This window comes from Ostrea edulis, chromosome 3 (genome assembly GCF_947568905.1).
Source record: "Ostrea edulis chromosome 3, xbOstEdul1.1, whole genome shotgun sequence".
NCBI lineage: Eukaryota > Metazoa > Mollusca > Bivalvia > Ostreida > Ostreidae > Ostrea > Ostrea edulis.
In genome coordinates this window covers 93600986-93619343 of record NC_079166.1, presented here as the reverse complement: position 1 = coordinate 93619343, position 18358 = coordinate 93600986, and the positions used below count along the sequence as shown (strand labels likewise).

General features: G+C 35.7%; 1 long non-coding RNA gene and 1 pseudogene across 2 annotated transcripts; both read left to right on the top strand.

The window, feature by feature from the left end:
• Window positions 1–2303: 2303 nt before the first annotated feature.
• On the top strand, window positions 2304–8894 carry LOC130053028 (uncharacterized). 2 transcript variants are annotated; one of them, XR_008801467.1, is made up of 5 exons: window positions 2304–2458; window positions 3513–5957; window positions 7252–7420; window positions 7712–7892; window positions 8188–8894. It is a non-coding gene; the product is annotated as an uncharacterized LOC130053028 (long non-coding RNA). The 2 variants fall into 2 exon arrangements; XR_008801466.1 differs by having other exon boundaries at window positions 2304–2533.
• A 2603-nt stretch (window positions 8895–11497) lies between these two features.
• On the top strand, window positions 11498–13243 carry LOC125673051 (uncharacterized; annotated as a pseudogene).
• Window positions 13244–18358: the final 5115 nt, after the last annotated feature.

Here is an 18358-nt window from a genome sequence, read left to right as displayed (position 1 = left end):
ATCCAAAAGTTTATGTAATGTGAAACGTAAGGTGAAGATAACAAACAGTAATCAATCTCATAACTCCTACAAGCAATACAAAATAGATAGTTGGGCAAACACGGACCCCTGGACACACCAGAGGTGGGATCAGGTGCCTAGGAGGAGTAAGCATCCCCTGTTGACCGGTCACACCCGCCGTGAGCCCCATATCCTGGTCAGGTAAACGGAGTTATCCGCAGTCAAAATCAGTGTGCCAAGAACGGCTTAACAATCGGTATGAAACACGTCAGACAGCATTTGTCCCAATGCGAGGTCGTATCGACGAACTAGATCGTTATAACGACCATAGAATTTGCGAAATGCTGACTTCAATCGAGACTGTTGAAATCCCTGTACCATCGACTTGTTTGTCAGTAGCTTACCTCGATTTAAAAACTGACTATACCCAGAACAAGCTCTTGCATATCGAATTAGTTGAGATATATAAACAACATATGCAGGTGATAATGGAATATTGCTACATGAATGTGGGAAGTTGACGATGGAGAAGCTGAAATCGTCCCGTTTGTCATACAGTTGAGTTGTCAGTTTGCCGTTAATGTCTACTTTCAATAAAATATCTAAGCATGAAGCAGAAGTGGACGACTCTATGGTAAAATGTAATGTTATCATGCGATTTTAACATTTATTTGTCTTTTACTTTTTCCACTAAAGTGTAATCGGATGACAGGAACTTACAGGAGATTTTACACCCCTCCCCTAACTAATTTGATTTAGATTTTTATCTGACATCGATCTTTCGATCTCGCTCCTTACTTACTTAACTGACTTTATTCATCCCTTAGCATGAAATATTGCGTTAATCTTCATTTGTATTTGTCACTGTATAGATAATGCTATTGTTTTATTTCTGTTCCAACTGTGTAAAGAATGAATTTCATACACAAAAATTCCCTTGATAACTTCTGTTACAAACATTAAATGCACAAAATTGATGAAAAGAAATAATTTTTCCCGTGGACTTTGAAAAACTACGTGGGAAATCAATCATTTCATAAACTTAGCACGAAAAAGGAACTTTTGAAGATATAATTCTGTCCCCTGATTTGTATATTAACTTCCATGACTTTGATTTGTTCATTTCAAAGTGTAAGCATTTGATACCAATATTGTTCCGTGAAGAAAAAAAAACTTGTTCAGACTAAATTAATACAACCAAACCTTTGAAGTAGAATACATATTTTGTCTGTCTGAAATATTTTTCCCCATGATTGAGTTTGTTGTTGAACCAAAATATGATTCCAAATGTTGTCAACTGTGGCTACTTTAAATAAATAGGTTTTCGGAAAAAAAATATTTGTTGTCGATAAGTGTGAATGTTTTTACGGACAATAAATTGTTGTAGATCACAAATTTGCAGCAAATGTACTCCTAAAACAAGGTTGTCTGACTGAAAATGCTACATGTAGTGTTCTACACGTCAGATTTAACCCATGGTCAAGCGATCATAAATTTCTGATGAGAACACTTTTACGAGTAAAAATATGAAATTAGTTTCAAGTGATGGTCTTCTATATGGAAAACGCAACATAATAAGTGAAATTTAGGATTCATTTTTTATCATTTGCTGCTAGTAAAAAATCAAATTTCGCTGGAATGACTGGACAGACCTAAGTCGTTAAAACAGGTAATGACAGTTCCATCGCCAAACGCTCGACATCAGGTGTAAATGTCACGGGTCCTCGGAGATGACCTTAAAAACAGATGCTCCGTGTCACAGTAGGTTTGGCACGCTAAAGAACCTTCACTGCTCAAAGGCCGTAAGTGCCGAGCATAGTACTAAATTTGAAGCCCTTCATCGATCTTGGTGACGTCTCCATATGCGCGAAAAATTAAAAAAATTAAGGTAGATACAATCAATCTTGATAAAAAATCAGAGTGACCTTAATTTAGAGTCCTAAACATGCATTAATTGACCAATCTGATGGTTCTAGACCAACTTACGAGTCCGACAGAAGTTTCTCCATATTGTCTCAGTGATCTAACGTTAAAGTGCGACCCATCCTCTACCGAAGATGTATCAGCTGAAATTTTTTTTGAGGATTCTAGGTCTCATAGTATCTAAGTTATGAGCTGGACAGGAATCGGGAATGACGAACACACAGAGAAACGGACGGACACGATCGTCATACCATAATACATCCCGTTCTAGACGGGCATATGGCGAGCGTATACTATGTTGTGAAGAAAATCATAACTTATGTATTTACTCATACATGTAATTTTCAAGAACTTCTTGAGGAAGGAAATGTGTGTTTACATTTATGAAATAATTCATTTAGAGTTATACAGGAAGAGGAGTGATTTTTACATATTGCAGCAGAACTTTACATGTAGGCCTATTTGGAAAAGTGGACACTGGACAGTCATAGACTGCATCCACCTTTCATGTTTTGAGTCTGGAAAAAGTATACATGTAAGTGCCGGAAGCGTTTACGTATCGATCGAATGTAACAGTCAAGTTATTTACACAACTTTAACATTAAAGAGAGTGAGTATGAAAAAAATATGTGCCTGCATAATAAACTTAAAAGACCCTCTGAAACTATATATAGTGTGGGCTAAAACTAATTTCCTTGTTTTTGTATTACGAGATTTGATCAATGAAACACTCTAAGTTAAAGGTTTATGGAGGTCATCCATTATTTCCCAGCATGCGTCTGTGCTTTGACGTAAAGAGACGCATTGCTGTTGGAATTGATGGATATATAGGTCTTGGAACAAAAAGAATTGAAATGAAATCTAATAGCTCTGATCATGCTTTTTTCTCCTCCCCCCTCTCCCTGAATATATTGTCTGATTATGATACATTAAAAGTCGCCAGGGTTATTAATGACATAAATGATATACTTGTGTTTATGCCGTTATCTATTTTCAATAATCTTTTTCGATAGCTGTGGCGTAGCTACACAGTAGCACTGTATGCACGTGCTTACAAATATTTTCGTTAAATTTTTATTACATATTACGAAAAATGTCCTCATCTTCTGGAGGGCTGCCGCCCTCAGACTCCCTGCTTACAAATATTTCAAATCTAGCTACGCCACTGGATAAGGTTATTATTTTTAACGATCATTCGGTAATCATGACGTAATTTTTTGGAACGTTTTTCCGAAAATCAACGTCAGTAACAGAAAGTGTCAGATAGCCGAAAAGATTGAAAATTACGCTTTTCACAGAGGTACGACTACAATTCTGTATGCATTTATTCTGAAAACGCCATTTTTCCTAATGCCATAAATTCACAATAGGCCTAGAAACCTGATCATTTTTCGTCGACCTATGCTGTCGTCTGATAATAAACTCAAGCTTGTATTCTAAAAATAAATAAGCTTCTCTTTGGGCGAACTTATGGTTCAAGAAAAGAGCATGGAACCGCATTATCTAGTCATATTACTACACGTATTGACAATTTCCTTTGTTTTTAAAATTTGTTTCTCTTGATTCCTTGTTAATTTATTTCCATTCAGAGATGCCTTGGACAATGCTTTCCAGTCGGTTATGGTTGGAATGAGTGATCATGGTGCTACCAAACGTTTCCTAGACAACATTAAGATATAAAACTTATACGGTACCACTTTTGATGCACCAGATGCGCATTTCGACAAATAATGTCTCTTCAGTGATATGATAGATGGATGTATTAGCATTGACCTCCACCACTTTTTAAAATTCTTTGAAAATGCTTTAAAGAGATTCGCACTTGAGATTTGGAGTCATGTACCTGGTAAACTTTTTGGTGGAGTGCATTTTTTATTTCTATTTTGAAGGAGAATTACGAAATTAAAAACAAAAGTTGGGGTCGCAATGTTTGCTATTGATCTACAGTGTTGTTAACATGACTTCTTTGCAATTAGAATTGACTCGTGATTTATTCAATCAAACTTGATTTGTTTGTTGGTATCAATACAAGATAAGCAACACAAATCAATCATTACATAAAATAGATACATAATCATCTCTTCTAACGATACAGATTAAAAAATGATTAATACAAGTTATGGAAATGGATAATGGCCTTTTGCACTTGTTGTATAAGATATCATGATATCAAATTTAAGAGTTTAAAAGGACATATTGGGAGTAATGTCAATTTCTAAAAGTTCACATGATTTCAAGTTCTTGTTTTAGAATTTAGAATGGAACTTAAAAGTGGGGGTTAGAGATTTAAAAAATGAAATTATTGGCAAAATTACTGAATTTTATACAAACTTTTGAGTAAATTACTTTAAACTTTTAAAATAAAAATTGGTGTTCTGTTTGGAAAAATATATCAACCAAATTAATAAATTACAACATTTTAACTAGTTCCAAGTCTCAACTACTTGCATCATAGATAATTGAATTGAATTGCACGTATACGAGTATAAAAATAGAAAATATATTAGATGAAACAGAAATTGTAATATCATGCAGATTTAGAACGTTTTGATTAATGAATCCTTCAGCCCCAAAATATAGTCCCCGCCAAACCCTTTGAAAATTGTAATTGACACAAAAGTTTTCAACGGGATAGGGTTCAGTAATAGATGTGTAATATGTTTGCACCAAAGGGGTCATAATTGAACCAGTAAATATGTAGTTGTAGCATGAATTGTGAAGATAACAGTGATCAATATCATAACTCCTATAAGCAATACAAAAAAAAAAAAAAGAAAAGAAAAAAAAAAAAAGAGAGAGATTCTCGTTTTAACCCCTTCTCTACCGTACCGGTCAATTTGACCGGGTGGCGCGTAAAAACGGGACAGCGCAAAAGGAATGCCTCTAAATCTTTCAAACTACGGTCATAAGATATATGATCTATATATCATATTTTTGGAAATTTTCTCTACTTTTTAACTATGTAAAAATCAGTTAAGTAAATAAAGCTATTAAATTAATAAAAGCATTTAAAGCGAAAGATGGCTTCGTCTAAATATGACGCAACTCTTTGTCGCAAGGCCATTTTCTCCCTCGATACGATTTTTTTAATCTCCCGTATGAATGCACTATTTTTTTTAATATTTTTGAAAACCATATATTCCCTGCTTTCAGAACATATAAAAATTATTTCTAATACCTGGCAAAGTTATAAGAAAATAGCTATTTTTTTGTACATGTACGCTTTCTTACAATTTTATTTCTCAATGTTTAAACAGATCGGCGTTTTACCAATATTCATATATGGAAATAGGGAAAAGTAAATACAGCCTGTAAAAGTACAGGAAATTTTCTTTTTGATGGGCCCTTATTCGTGTTGTAATTCTTGTTAATTTTTATATTACGATAAAATGAAATTGGGACATGCTGCGCGGTTTTCTTTAAAATTAGCGATAAAACGTCGGTGCTGAAAGCGATCGACACGCATCGCACAATAAAGTAGTGAAACTATTTGTATTGTCCTCTGTTGGTAATATGAATACTTTTTGATACACTAAAACAATATACATATATGTATGAAATAATCAGCCAGGTATTCTCTGCTTTTAAAAAAAAAGAAATATAAAAACCATTATTGGTAAATAACAGTTACACCACCTACTTGTATTGTAACTTCATAAAACACCTAATGAGAATGTTACATCGGTAGAGTGAATTAAAAAAAAAAATACTTCAAATTCAAATATATACGTTATGTAATATTTATTCGGTATAGAAATAATTTTTTCTGCCAAACAAAGAAAACAAAAAGACCAATCTGCATATTGTATATATAATACTTTCCTCCCCGTGATCCGGATCGCGGCCGCGGGGTTTTCTGAAAGTGTCCACGGGCAACACACGTGTTTCCGTTTCAACGAAAACAACAACACAACAAACGCTTGTATTGTATTTTACATCTTGAAAACGACCTGATGTCAGATGAAGAAGTCTGAAGATAACTTGGATATCCTGTTGCAGGATGACCCAAACGATCATGCATTCAGTATAAACATGTAAGTTGATGTAGCCACATAGGCCGATTAGAAGGAAAAAAACGTTCGCGGTTATGTCATGTTATGAAAAATGCACGATTAATATATTAACCGCGATTTGATGCCATAATTTGTCGTTTCATGAAAGAAAATATTTATATTTTATGATATCTAAACCAAGTGTATAACACCCAATAGTTTATTAAGAGCTGAACATATCTGATATCAATTAATCTGTCCTGGCCCCGCATTAATCAGTCTGACCCCCCCCCCCCCCCTCTTTTTGGTATCTCCTCACCTGACGCGCGAGTGTAAGAAGAGGGTGGATTTAGTGTACGATGAGAAAAGGGTGGGATGGTTTTAATCAGACTGGGCATTCATGACCATTGGTGCGGAGGTTATTTTCCAAGATTTTCTACGTTTATAAATTTTTTTTTATCTTTCTATGAAAAGAAAACACAATCTGTTAGGAAAGCATATATTGCATTATTGTATTATCGTAATAATATAATTTATTACCGTAATTTGAGGTTTTTCTTCATATTGTAACAGAAATAAAAACAAAATGTGTGTTTGGGACAAAAGGTGTGTGCGTGTGTGTGTGTGTGTGGGGGGGGGGGGGGGTAACATCAATCAAAATCTGGTTATGACAGGCTATTGAAAAAGCATTTAATTATATGATCCATACATGCTGGTGTGCTATGAGCTGATGGGCATGTGCCCATTTCTTGCTTAGATTTTCTCTAATTTCGACTAAATCCACACCCCATCAGAGTACCATGCCAGGGGATTTAGACACTGTGTACAATGAAGAACCAATTCAATTCTACTTTAAATCTGGGGCCATTCAATTTCCCTCAGAGGCACCATATTTTCGCTGGACACTGTATATTTTAACCTGAATTTCTTCAGTATTTGCTCCCATGTATATGTTGGGCATAATGCTAACACCTCCATGATGTATAGTGTTTTTTTTTTCAATACGCACTCTGCTACACTGGCAAAGTATAATGAAATATTCCATTCATTTGATTTCTAACATATATATGTAAAACTTATACGGTACCAATTTTGATGCACCAGATGTGCATTTCGACAAATAATGTCTCTTCAGTGATGCTCAACCGAAATCTTTGAAATCCGAAATAACTATGTATGTAATCACTTACCAAATAGCACTTCAAATATAGGACATCTCTATCTTTAAATAAATATGATCAGTACTTTCGTGCGAAACTGTCCCTTACTATCATGAAGCTTCTGCTTTAAAACACAAACCAATAATTCTTAATTGTATTTTTTCATCTTTAAAAAGGTTATTGACATCCCAATATTTAGTGGGAAGCTTCCAGGTATCTTCCACTAGTGACAGTCTACTGGCAAATCCAGACATGCATTGGAAATATGTTGATGTGGAGGACACAGGGGTACCTGATCCAAGAACTGTGGCATTTCATTCGGAGTGACAACCTGGCATGCAGTTGGTATGACTCTTTGAGGTTGAATATAGGGTTAAATCCGTATACATTTAGTTAACATTCAAATGAATCCAGATAATACATTCACAAATGGAATCATGGCATTATGGTACACTGATATGCGTGTACAATTTTACTGTTTATCGTTGCATTACTAGATATAACATGCATACAAAAAGAGACAAAACACGGAAAATCATTATTCTGTTTCTAATTATAAGGTATGCTAAGTGTTTTAAATACTGACAAATAAGGTATGATGGCCAATACTGATTTTATTTGCATTTTTATTTTCAGATATGGGACCTGATTATTCAGAGAATTGCAGATTTTATGAAGCTGTTTTTGACAGAAGATTTGGTTTTCTCCATCTGTGTTGCCTCCAACCATTATGCTGTGGTGGTCATATCTAGGGGGAAGGATTGTCATATGCTTCCCAAGGAAGTTCGAAGCCTCTCACTGAAGAGGAACTGTACAGGTATTACTAGTTTTAAAGTACCGATATTGTGACAGTGATTTCCAGTTTAAAACGAATAATAAAATGCATTTTATAAGATTACCTTTACCAAAATTAATCTGGCTGTGCATCTAACACATTTATTAAATGTGTATTACAATTACCCCAGATAAAATTTTACAAGTAATTAAACGCATAATTTTCAGAGGGCCTTGATTATAGAAAACATTTACAGAGCCAATTGAGTATTCAAAAGCTCTGAGAATACATCAGTATATTGGGGCTAAGTATAAACAATCTTTCTTTTTTTCTTCAGATTTTTGGGCATTATCTTATACATGTCTGCTGAGAAGTTCCAGTCGATAGACAGATATTGGACAACGCATGCCCCTATCGGAACAACCTAGTATCAAGAATTATGTCTAGAAATATGTTTTAAGAGGTTGAAGATAAGAAGAACAATTTTTATTAAATATAATGCAAGTACATTCAAATTTAGTGATTGAAAGTAAGTACTTGAACATTCGTATACATGTACAATGAACTTGGGGAGGAAAAACAGGCATTATTTTCGCATAGCATTTGATATCATAATGGTGTTGTTGCTTAGCAACCAAATATATTTGAATATTAAAAAATTGATTTTTTTTTTTAGATTTTAACAGGAAAGATCTTTGTTTTAATGTTGCAATATTTATACTATTTAGTGGGATACAATGGCAAAACGTCATATTATTAGAAAATGATGAATATGTATATGAAGTACGAAATTTTCATTTTATCACCTTTGACCTTAATTCTCTTCATTATATTTTTTGTTAAAAAACCTTTTAAAATGATTAAGATCTAGTCAAAGATTATATTTTTAAAATAATGTGACATTTACTAATCATCATGTAATGTAATTATGCTTGAATTGTGTCGAATGGATGTAGAATGGCAAATTATGGTCAAAATTACACCATGAGTGTTGTTACTTAGCAACCAAAAATATTTGTTTGTCAATAAAATTGATTAATTTGATTGTGATGTTTTTGTAGTATTTTAAAAGACATATCAGCTCATACATTTAGAATTTCCTATTTTTGACTCGAATCCAGTGAGAGGGGTCGTAATATATATATTCCAGAGAAAAAAGATTGCAAAAATGTGCACTTAAATGACCTTTGACCCCGTAGAACTCTTTGGGGTCATGGGATAACATGACAAACTTTATGAAAAAAATGTTCCCTGTCCAATTCGTAACAAAATTATATATCACATGCCTACCTAAAATCGTGATACATGCAGATGTAACTCGATTTAAAAATATTGTCATTTAGTCTTTAAAAACTTCTAAAATGTGCCGGTAGAGAAAGGGTTAATACAAGAGACAAATATGCTAGCCTTCGTTTTTCTAAATGTACATAAACTCGGAAAAACGCAAGTCAATATTCCAATGCAATATTCCAATGCAAATGCAATGATCGTTATAACGATCTAGTTTGCCAATACAACCTATCATTGGGTCAAATGCTATCTGACGTGTTCAAAACCGATTGTTAGACCGCTTGTGTCACTGATTTTGACTACGGATAACTCCGTTTACCTGATGAAGATATAGGGTTCACGGTGATTGACCCAATGATAGGTTGTATTGGCAAACTAGATCGTCATAACGACCATAGAATTTGCGAAATACTGACGTTTAACGAGACTGTTGAAAACTATTGCATATCGAATCAATTAAGAGATATGAACACCATATGCAGGTAATAATGGAATATTGCTACATAAATGTGGGAAGTTGACGAAATCATTCCGTTTGTCATAAAGTTGAGTTGTTAGTTTGCCGTTAATGTCTACTTTCAATGAATAACTAGTAACACAATCAAATTTGTCAACAAAGTATTGTACTATAAGTATATCGATAAATATCATTGGGTCAAATACTGTGTGATGTGTTTTATACCGATTGTTAGATCAATATATAGGGCGCACGGCGGGTGTGACCAGTCGACAGGGGATGCTTACTCCTCCTAGGCACCTGATCCCACCGTTGGTGTGTCCAGGGGTCGCTGTTTTCCCAACTCTTTATTCTGTATTCCTTATTGAATTTATGAGATTAATGACTGTTCGTTTTCTTCACCTTTCATAGATAGATAACTAGTAACATTCAAATTAGTCAGCAAGACATTGTACATACAGACACGAATAAGACAACTAGGTTAGTAATTAGTATACATGTAGTTTTAAAATCTTTCACTAAATGAAAGGTGAAGATAACGAACATTGATCATTCACATAACTCCCATAAGGAATGCAAAATATAAAGCTGAGCAAAAAAACCGGACCCCTTGAAACACAGGACGTGGGACCAAGTGACCAGAAGGAGAAAACATTTTCCGCCTTCCGGTCACACCTGTTGTGAGTCTCACTTCCCGATCAGGTAAACGGAGCTATCTGTTGTCAAAGTCAGTGTGACAAGAACGGCCCAACAATCGGTATGAAGCACGTCAGACAACACCTGACCCAGCGACATAATGTTAGAGATATTGTAAGATATAATTACCGAAGTGGGATACTAATGTTAAATAAGTTAAATACACAGACACTGCTATGTCAATACGCGCGTTAATAACTCATCACAAACACGGGACTGTAATTAACCTAAATAACAACGTGTTTTGTTATGTAATTAACACACTCGTGAGATGTTTTACTAACATATGTTTAGATTTTTTTTATATTAACGCTGTGTTTAGATATAATAATTAACACATGCTGATATGCGTAATTAACACTGTGTTTTGATGTGTACTGTGTTTATACATATTGAATTTTCTTCACTTTTCTATCTCTATAAGTCACAAAGAGGTTGTCTCTGATGTCCACACTTAAACTTTGATGGGCGGCGTACATGAGAGTTCTGAATGTAACGGAGGAACTGTCCGTCCTGATCTAGGATGTGGATACGGTCATTCTTCTTGTCTGCTGTCAGGATGTGACTCTGACTGTCTGTAGTGATGTCGACTGGATCAAATGATTGCTTGGCATTAGAGGGATGACCAGTGTATCTAAATCGGAGTTTTCCTGACTGATTGACCACCACTACAGCACTAGCTCCATAGTCAGCCACACATATATCCAGATTCCTGTTCTCACTTATTATATATTCAATGAAATCAGATGAATAGAGAGGACAACACTGATCATCAAAGTGAATGATTTGTTTCTCTGTGGAATCAGAGTAACGCACAATTTTGGATGATGTTTCATCATCACTGTTCATGGTAACCAGGAGATCATCAGACGAGGTACTGCAGACATACATGTAGAGAGGTCTCCACCCCTGCTGTCTGATCACTGTCTGTATCTGTTTATTCTTCACCAGGTTTACAGTTTTATCATAATCGTCAGTATAAACAAGATCTCCGTCCCTTGTCACTGCTATGTCTCGCGGTTCGTTCCCTGACTTGGTTCTTATTGATGTCAGTAATTTACCGTGGAGGCTGAGGAGCTTCATGATTTCGTTATCCCCACGTGTCCAGACTTTGTCCTCACTGAGACAACAAATACTGTATATATATATTCATATTCAGTGTCTATGGTGGTGGTGAGTCGCGGTTCATCAAGTAATGGTTTGACTGGAGGAGACGATATAGCTTCTGTTGACTTCATTGTGTTGCCATGTTCTGTGTTAATGGATAATGATGACAGAGAACCAAACATTGCATTGAGCTGATCTTTGTTTATTTTCTGTGGAGAGAAACTTGGTTACGTAACTTGGAAGTTAGGCGGTAATGTTTTAAATTCTGAATTCCTAGATTTTGTAAGTAGAGGTTAAGGAGACGTAATTTGATTATGGTATTGCTCTCAAGTCGGAAATTATCTGTTTGAGTTGAGTATGTTTTTTGTGTGACTTCATTTATATTTTCATTCAGGATAGATTGGTGTTTCTTTTTCATATCCTCAATGACAGATTTCAGTTGGTTGCCAATGGCGGTGATCGCTCCATGCCATGCTTCTCCTTGTTAGTCGGCAGCTGTTGTCAGTTTCCCGTAATTAGTTTCTATCTCGGCTTTCTCAGTTTGAGGATCGGACGCCATTTCTTCACAATGGGGATAAATTCTGGTGTCAAATTCTTCCAAATCGTTTTACAAACTTTCCGTTTTAGAACTGAGTTTTTCCAGAATTTTTGAGACACAGGTAGAGCACACAGGAATTGTATTTTCCCACGTTTCGATAATAAAGCGGAAAATGTTGTATTCACTATGTGTATTTAAAATGGTATAACCTGTATAGTGGCATGATCCATGAATGGTATTCAGGTTTTGACCAATAGAAATGCTTAGTAAGGGGTTTTTAAGAGCTGGGTTTGTTAAAGTATTCACTTCTAGCCGCCGTTCTGCACGGGTAAATGAAATTGACACCGAGGCCGTTCAAAGACAAATCAACAAAACTTTACAACATGTGAATTAAGAAATTCTGAGCATTTTTCAGAACGTTTGGACAGCTGATTATCAGATGTGCAAAAAATATTAACGATAACCAGAAATGTATAGCTGTCAGAGCGAGAAAATTCGAAGACGTTAAGTCTGACGGGTATAGATTCAAGGGAAACGAAGAGCAGCACAAACACATCGTTAAAGTCATCATTAAACTCGAGGACGCGAGTAAAGAGCTGCAGGAACACAAGGTGGAAGAAGCTCAACAGAAAATAGCAGAAGGTTTGGATACCGTTAAGAATAGAAAAAAATAATCAGGCTTGCGGATTCGTCTGAGGCAGGGTGGAGAGCTGGTGATGAATATGTGAAAAATTCAATCACATCGAACTCGGAGGATGAAAAGAAAATTAACAAGGCTCAGGTGAGAGCGGATCGAAAAGTCAAGGACTCAAAGCGACGCCGTGAAAAGTATTGAGAGGCCGTGCGACCTTATCCAAAGCCGGATTTACAGTCAATCTCTACAACTACAATAACGGGAATCTGGAGATCGGGGTACTGTTACCGCTGTAACAAGGGGGAACACTGGAGGAAAGATTGCACAGAAAAAATGGAAGAGAATAAGATAAGTGAAAATTTTGAAAATAGTAATCATTTAGAGCAAATCTTCTTGTGGTAATGTAAATCAATCAATCAATCTATGGTGTTAGTTCACCTGTTGGGCGATTGAGAAAAATTGTAGGTCAATGGCGTTCGATGGGAGTAAATAGCTTTGTCATTGACGTTTTAGAATTTAGTTATACTACACCGGAACCTGTTGAATTGAAGAACAACAAATCTGCAGTTAACAACGAGCAGTTTGTGTCCAAAGAAATCGAAAAGTTCGTAGAGAAAGGTTGCATTCTGGAAGAAACTAAAAATCTAAAAAAAAAAAAAAAAAAAAAAAAAAAAAAACCAAACAAAAAAAAACAAACAAAAAACAAAAGAAAAAAACCCCCCACCAAAAAACAGCAAAAATAAAAAAGAAGGAAAAAAAAACAAAAAAACCCCCCAAAAAACAAGGGTAGTAAACCCGTTGACAGTAGCAGGTAATAAATTCAAACAAAGGCTGGTTTTGGACTGTAGGCATATCTATCCACATATCCACATAAATTCAAGCACAAGTTCGAGGATGCCAGTACGTCTAGATATTTATTTCGATCAATTACCTTTTTGCATTTGACCTAAAACGTGCGTATCATGACATAGCTATGCATGAATTCGACAAAGCATATTTAGGTTTTTGGTGGCACGACAAGTATTATGTTTTTCAGGTGTTTCCATTTGGACTCCTTACTGTTGGCTATATATTTTCGAAAGTCATGAGGGAAGTAGTCAAGTATTGGAGGCTACAAGGTTACAAAATTGTTATGTATTTAGATGACGGAATAGGGGGTTCCTCAAGTGAAAGGTGCAAAGTTGTTAGTGCTAGAGTTTTAGCTGATTTGGACATGTTAGGCTTCCTAGTAGCGAATGAAAAATGTCAGTGGGAACCAGTGCAAACCTTGGTTTGCTTAGGGTTAGTTTGGAATACAAAAGATAATGCTAACACTGTGCCAGAAGGTAGAATTGAAAAGTTGAAAGACATTATCAAGTATATTCTGAAAGGTTATAAAATGGGCTATTTATTATTTGATGTTAGAAGTGTGGCATCCGTTGTAGGACATAATATCAGCAAAGATTGCGTTTGGCACAATTGTGAGATTTAGGACGATATATCTGTATTTTTGCATTCAGTCACGCTACAGTTGGAATTCGTTCATTAGGTTGAATTCAGAAGCTGTATCTGCGCTTAAGTTCTGGTTAGAAAGCGTAGATGAAATGAATAAAAAGGGTGCTTTGATAAGTCAGTTGACAGATTCAGATGTAGACAGAATAGCGCTGTACTGTGATGCTTCTGAATCAGGTTATAGAGGTAATTTGACTTTGTGTTTAGAGGATGAACACGCAAATTGTGAAGTGTTAGGAATTTAGAATGGTTGGGAATGTAGTCAAAGTTCTACATGAAGAGAGCTCGAGACTGTTAACAGAGTTCGAAAAACTCAGTGGACATTGTTGGTAGGAACCCAGTTGAGGATTATTCGGACAATCAGAACGTTCAGCATATATTGAGCGTAGGGAGTAAGATAAAGATCTTACAGGATATGGCTATGTCTGTGGATAAATTTTGAAAAAAAAATAAGATTTGACTTGCACATGGATACCTCGCAATGAAAATAAGAAAGCTGATAGCCTCAGTAAAATAAATTGTTGTGAAGATTGGTCAATTAAACAAAATGTTTTTAATTATTTCGATCAACGTTGGGGTCCTCATTCTTACGGTAGATTTGCAAGTAATTATAATACTAAATGTTTGTTATTTAACTCTAAGACATGGTGAGTAGGCACACGTGGAGTAGATGCGTTTACACATGTCTGGTCTCTGGATAAAAACTGGATTGTACCACTACCGAAGTTGATACCGGTGGTTATTCGGAAAATCGAAAGAGAAAAATGCAAATGCACCTTAGTAGTGCCGGAGTGGACATCTGCTCCTCTTTGGCCAATGTTGATTCAGAATGAAGGGATTTTTTTCAGTATTATATTAAAAAAATATTCACGGGTAAAAAATGTTCACTGCATTTGCAGAGGCAGAGGAGATAACGGAATTTTAGGGAAAAGGGGGGTTCGAATTAACATTCTACTCACACATATAGAATCTTAATTTGGTGAAAAGTTTTCAGGTTTAGTATTACGGGACAAAATAAGAAAATTAGCGCGTGACAACGCTGTTTGTTATCTACACCTTTCACACGCCTCCTTGGCAAATGCGATACACGTGTTCCAGACCCTTGTCCATGTTGGTCCACCAAACAAATGACCGTGCAATTCCTAGATGTCCAGAAGGAATTTCATCAAAGAGTGTCGGACGTAGATTTCCGGGGGGTAATAACGCGGTTTTCCCCACATAAGGCATCCCTGGTGTAAGTTAAACTCTTCCTTGCGTTGCATGTAGGGCTTTATTCCTTTATGAAATGCATACAGATACTTGCCGGCTGTAACAAAGTCAAGAACCTGCAGCAAAATTGGTTCTCTCCGTGCAGCGTTGCGCTCTTATTCGCAAGTAACGGGCAGAGAATCAAACTGGAAGTTGTAGAACATATGTACTTCATCTATCTCCTGCGTGTCTGTAGAGTCTATAGGTAGACGAGATATTGGCGTGAGTATTCTTGTAGACAATGTCATAACTGTCCTGACAAGAACATGGCATATCGTTGCAGACGAGCAGCTGTCATTGCAGGTAAGGCCTTTGATGGGTTGAAAATGCTGATTAACGGTCACTAGTGTTTACCAAACAAGTAAGTATTGAATTTCTGAATTCCCCAGTAGATGAAAAACTCTTCCTTGTTTATCTGAGAATACCCACCTTCTGCCTTTTCAGTGTTCTAGACGCATAAGCGATGGGTTGCACACTTCCATCATGGAATGAATGAGATAACACACACCCTATTCCGTAGGGTGATGCGTTGCATGCTGGTTTTAATGGTAAGTTTGGGTCATAGTGACAGAGCGACTGGTCAGATGCTAGAATGTCCTTCACTTTTTAAAATGCCAGTTTATGTGTGTCGATCCATTTCCAGTTCACCGTCTTTTAGATGTGCCACAACTGTTGAATAGTTTGGAATGAACCTGTAATAGTAATGAACTAGTCCCAAGAAATATCGCAACTGTGTGATGGTCTCAGGCCTTGGGGCCTCGGAAACTGCGGTGACCTTGTCTGGTGATTTATGTAGGCCAATGTCATCGATTTCGTGCCCACAGTAGCTGACATTTGTTTTAAAATTTAAAAATTTTCCAGGTTGACTCTAAGATTGTATTCTGCCAATCTTGATAGAACATTGCTGAGGTTTTGAAGATGACCTTCGTTATACAGTACACGACACGAGTTTTATGCGTGTTCCACGCAACGCGGTGGAACAAATTTGCCCCAAACACGGTGGACCTTTAAAATTGTCGGCACCTTTGAAGTCCTATTTTTCCGCGCGAGCTAGACATTGAAGTCCACGGAGGATCTCCGTGGATGCCACCGCGTATCTCCGTGGATGTCACCTGTACCTCCGTCGATGTCACCGTGTACCTCCGTGTGATAAAACAAAGAAATAATTTCCGAAATGATTCACCCCAAAAACCTTTTCACTTAGCCAGTATGCATGCCCCCACCCCATTACTTATTTAGAAATTAGCTATCAATCATTGAATTCTTGTAATTGTCGTTTAATGATACGTTGGTGTTTTCGGTACATATCCGTATGTAGACTTCCCTGCAGACTTCACACCTTTTTATGAAACGCCCAATTTCTCGACATCCTGTATATAATAACACCTGTGTTATTCCTACCACTCGTCGGTACATTGTTTCACGGCACGTGCAGCACAATTTCACCAAATAAAAGAAGGGTCATGAACAACGACAATCACATGCCAGTAATTTCAATTTGATAAATAGCAGTTCAAAGAAATGTGTACCATAAGCAATGGTTTATTTTTACGTAAAGTTTTCATTGTAATTAGGAATATGTGATTAAGGTCAGATATATACATGTACATGTTTACATTGGAGATGAATTTCATTATGTACTCCACTGTGATGCAATGTGAGCAAAGAATCAAATTTTTATCACCTAAACAAATAAATATTAAGAATATCTTTACTTTTAAACAAACCTTTAGAAAACTCCGTACTTTCATTAAGAAAATAATAAAATAAAATGTGTTCCCCTACCTAGAATGCCCATACTTCACATTAATAATAACACGTTTTTTTAAGTTAGTTTTTTTTCTAACTTGATAAATACTTTATTACACGCATGTATTATTTACTAAATGTATATATAACATCTTTTTGTCTTTATATTTTTGTATACCATTGCATAATGGTGATGAGATCCAACAAATTGAATTGAGTACATGTAGTCTTGAAATATCACAAAGTATAGAGTTGACAACGATTGAAATAAAAATGCAGACGTTTTCTCGTCTATTCAGTGACTCACAAACTTGCGAGTCTTCTAAATGAAAGTTGTAAAACAAACGTACTAGGTTTTGGTCAATTATAACATAATACGGGGGTAAAATTCATCTCATCTCCGCTAGCAATGGGTTTTCAGTCAACTTTGCCTTCGTGGACAAATAATCTCGGCTAGCGAAGATGGAAAAAAAGAAGCCTAGATAGTCCGCTTGCATTAACATGTATTATGAAGGTGAAATCGAAGAATTATCCAGTAAATCCCATGATGTTGCAGTACATATAGCATGTATTTATTTTATTTTATTTTTGACTGAGAAGGAGATAGACAGATAAGCACGTAACATCGTTTTAGAAGGGGGGGACTCATCCATTAGTCCTAACCCGGACCAGCCCAAAAATTTAACATGTAAAGAAAACAAAATGGGAAATAAAAAACAATATCAGAATGAAAGGGGATGGATAATTAATCAGAAAGAAATTGTACTTTCAAGATTTATATTGAGCGTATCAAACTTCCCGTATCTGCATACATTCATGAATATTATAATCAATGATTGATAATCTTGTTTTCATTATCTAATGCATCTAAAGATTAAATTAAACTAGTTCATGAAAAAATGACTAATATCAATATTTAAACAGAAATGACTTAACGATTGTTTGCTTTTATTCATATACGCTCTCGATTATTAAAATTTCATTATCTAATGCATCTAAAGATTAAATTAAAGATTTTAATAATCGATAGCGTATATGAATAAAAGCAAATAATCGTTACGTCATTTCTGTTTATATTGATATTAGTCTTTTTTTCATGAACTAGTTGCATTTGACACCGAGGATTTACATCCTTAAATATTGATTACAGGCACGTAGAATCGGAGAGGGTGTAATTTGAAAACTTGAAAGTTAAGGATGTAGCCTTGTAGCTTGTAGCGACCTACCCACTGCACGATTTAAGAAATTGAAGTCGGAAGGGGGAATTGAGACAGTTTCAGATTACTAACCCCCCCCCC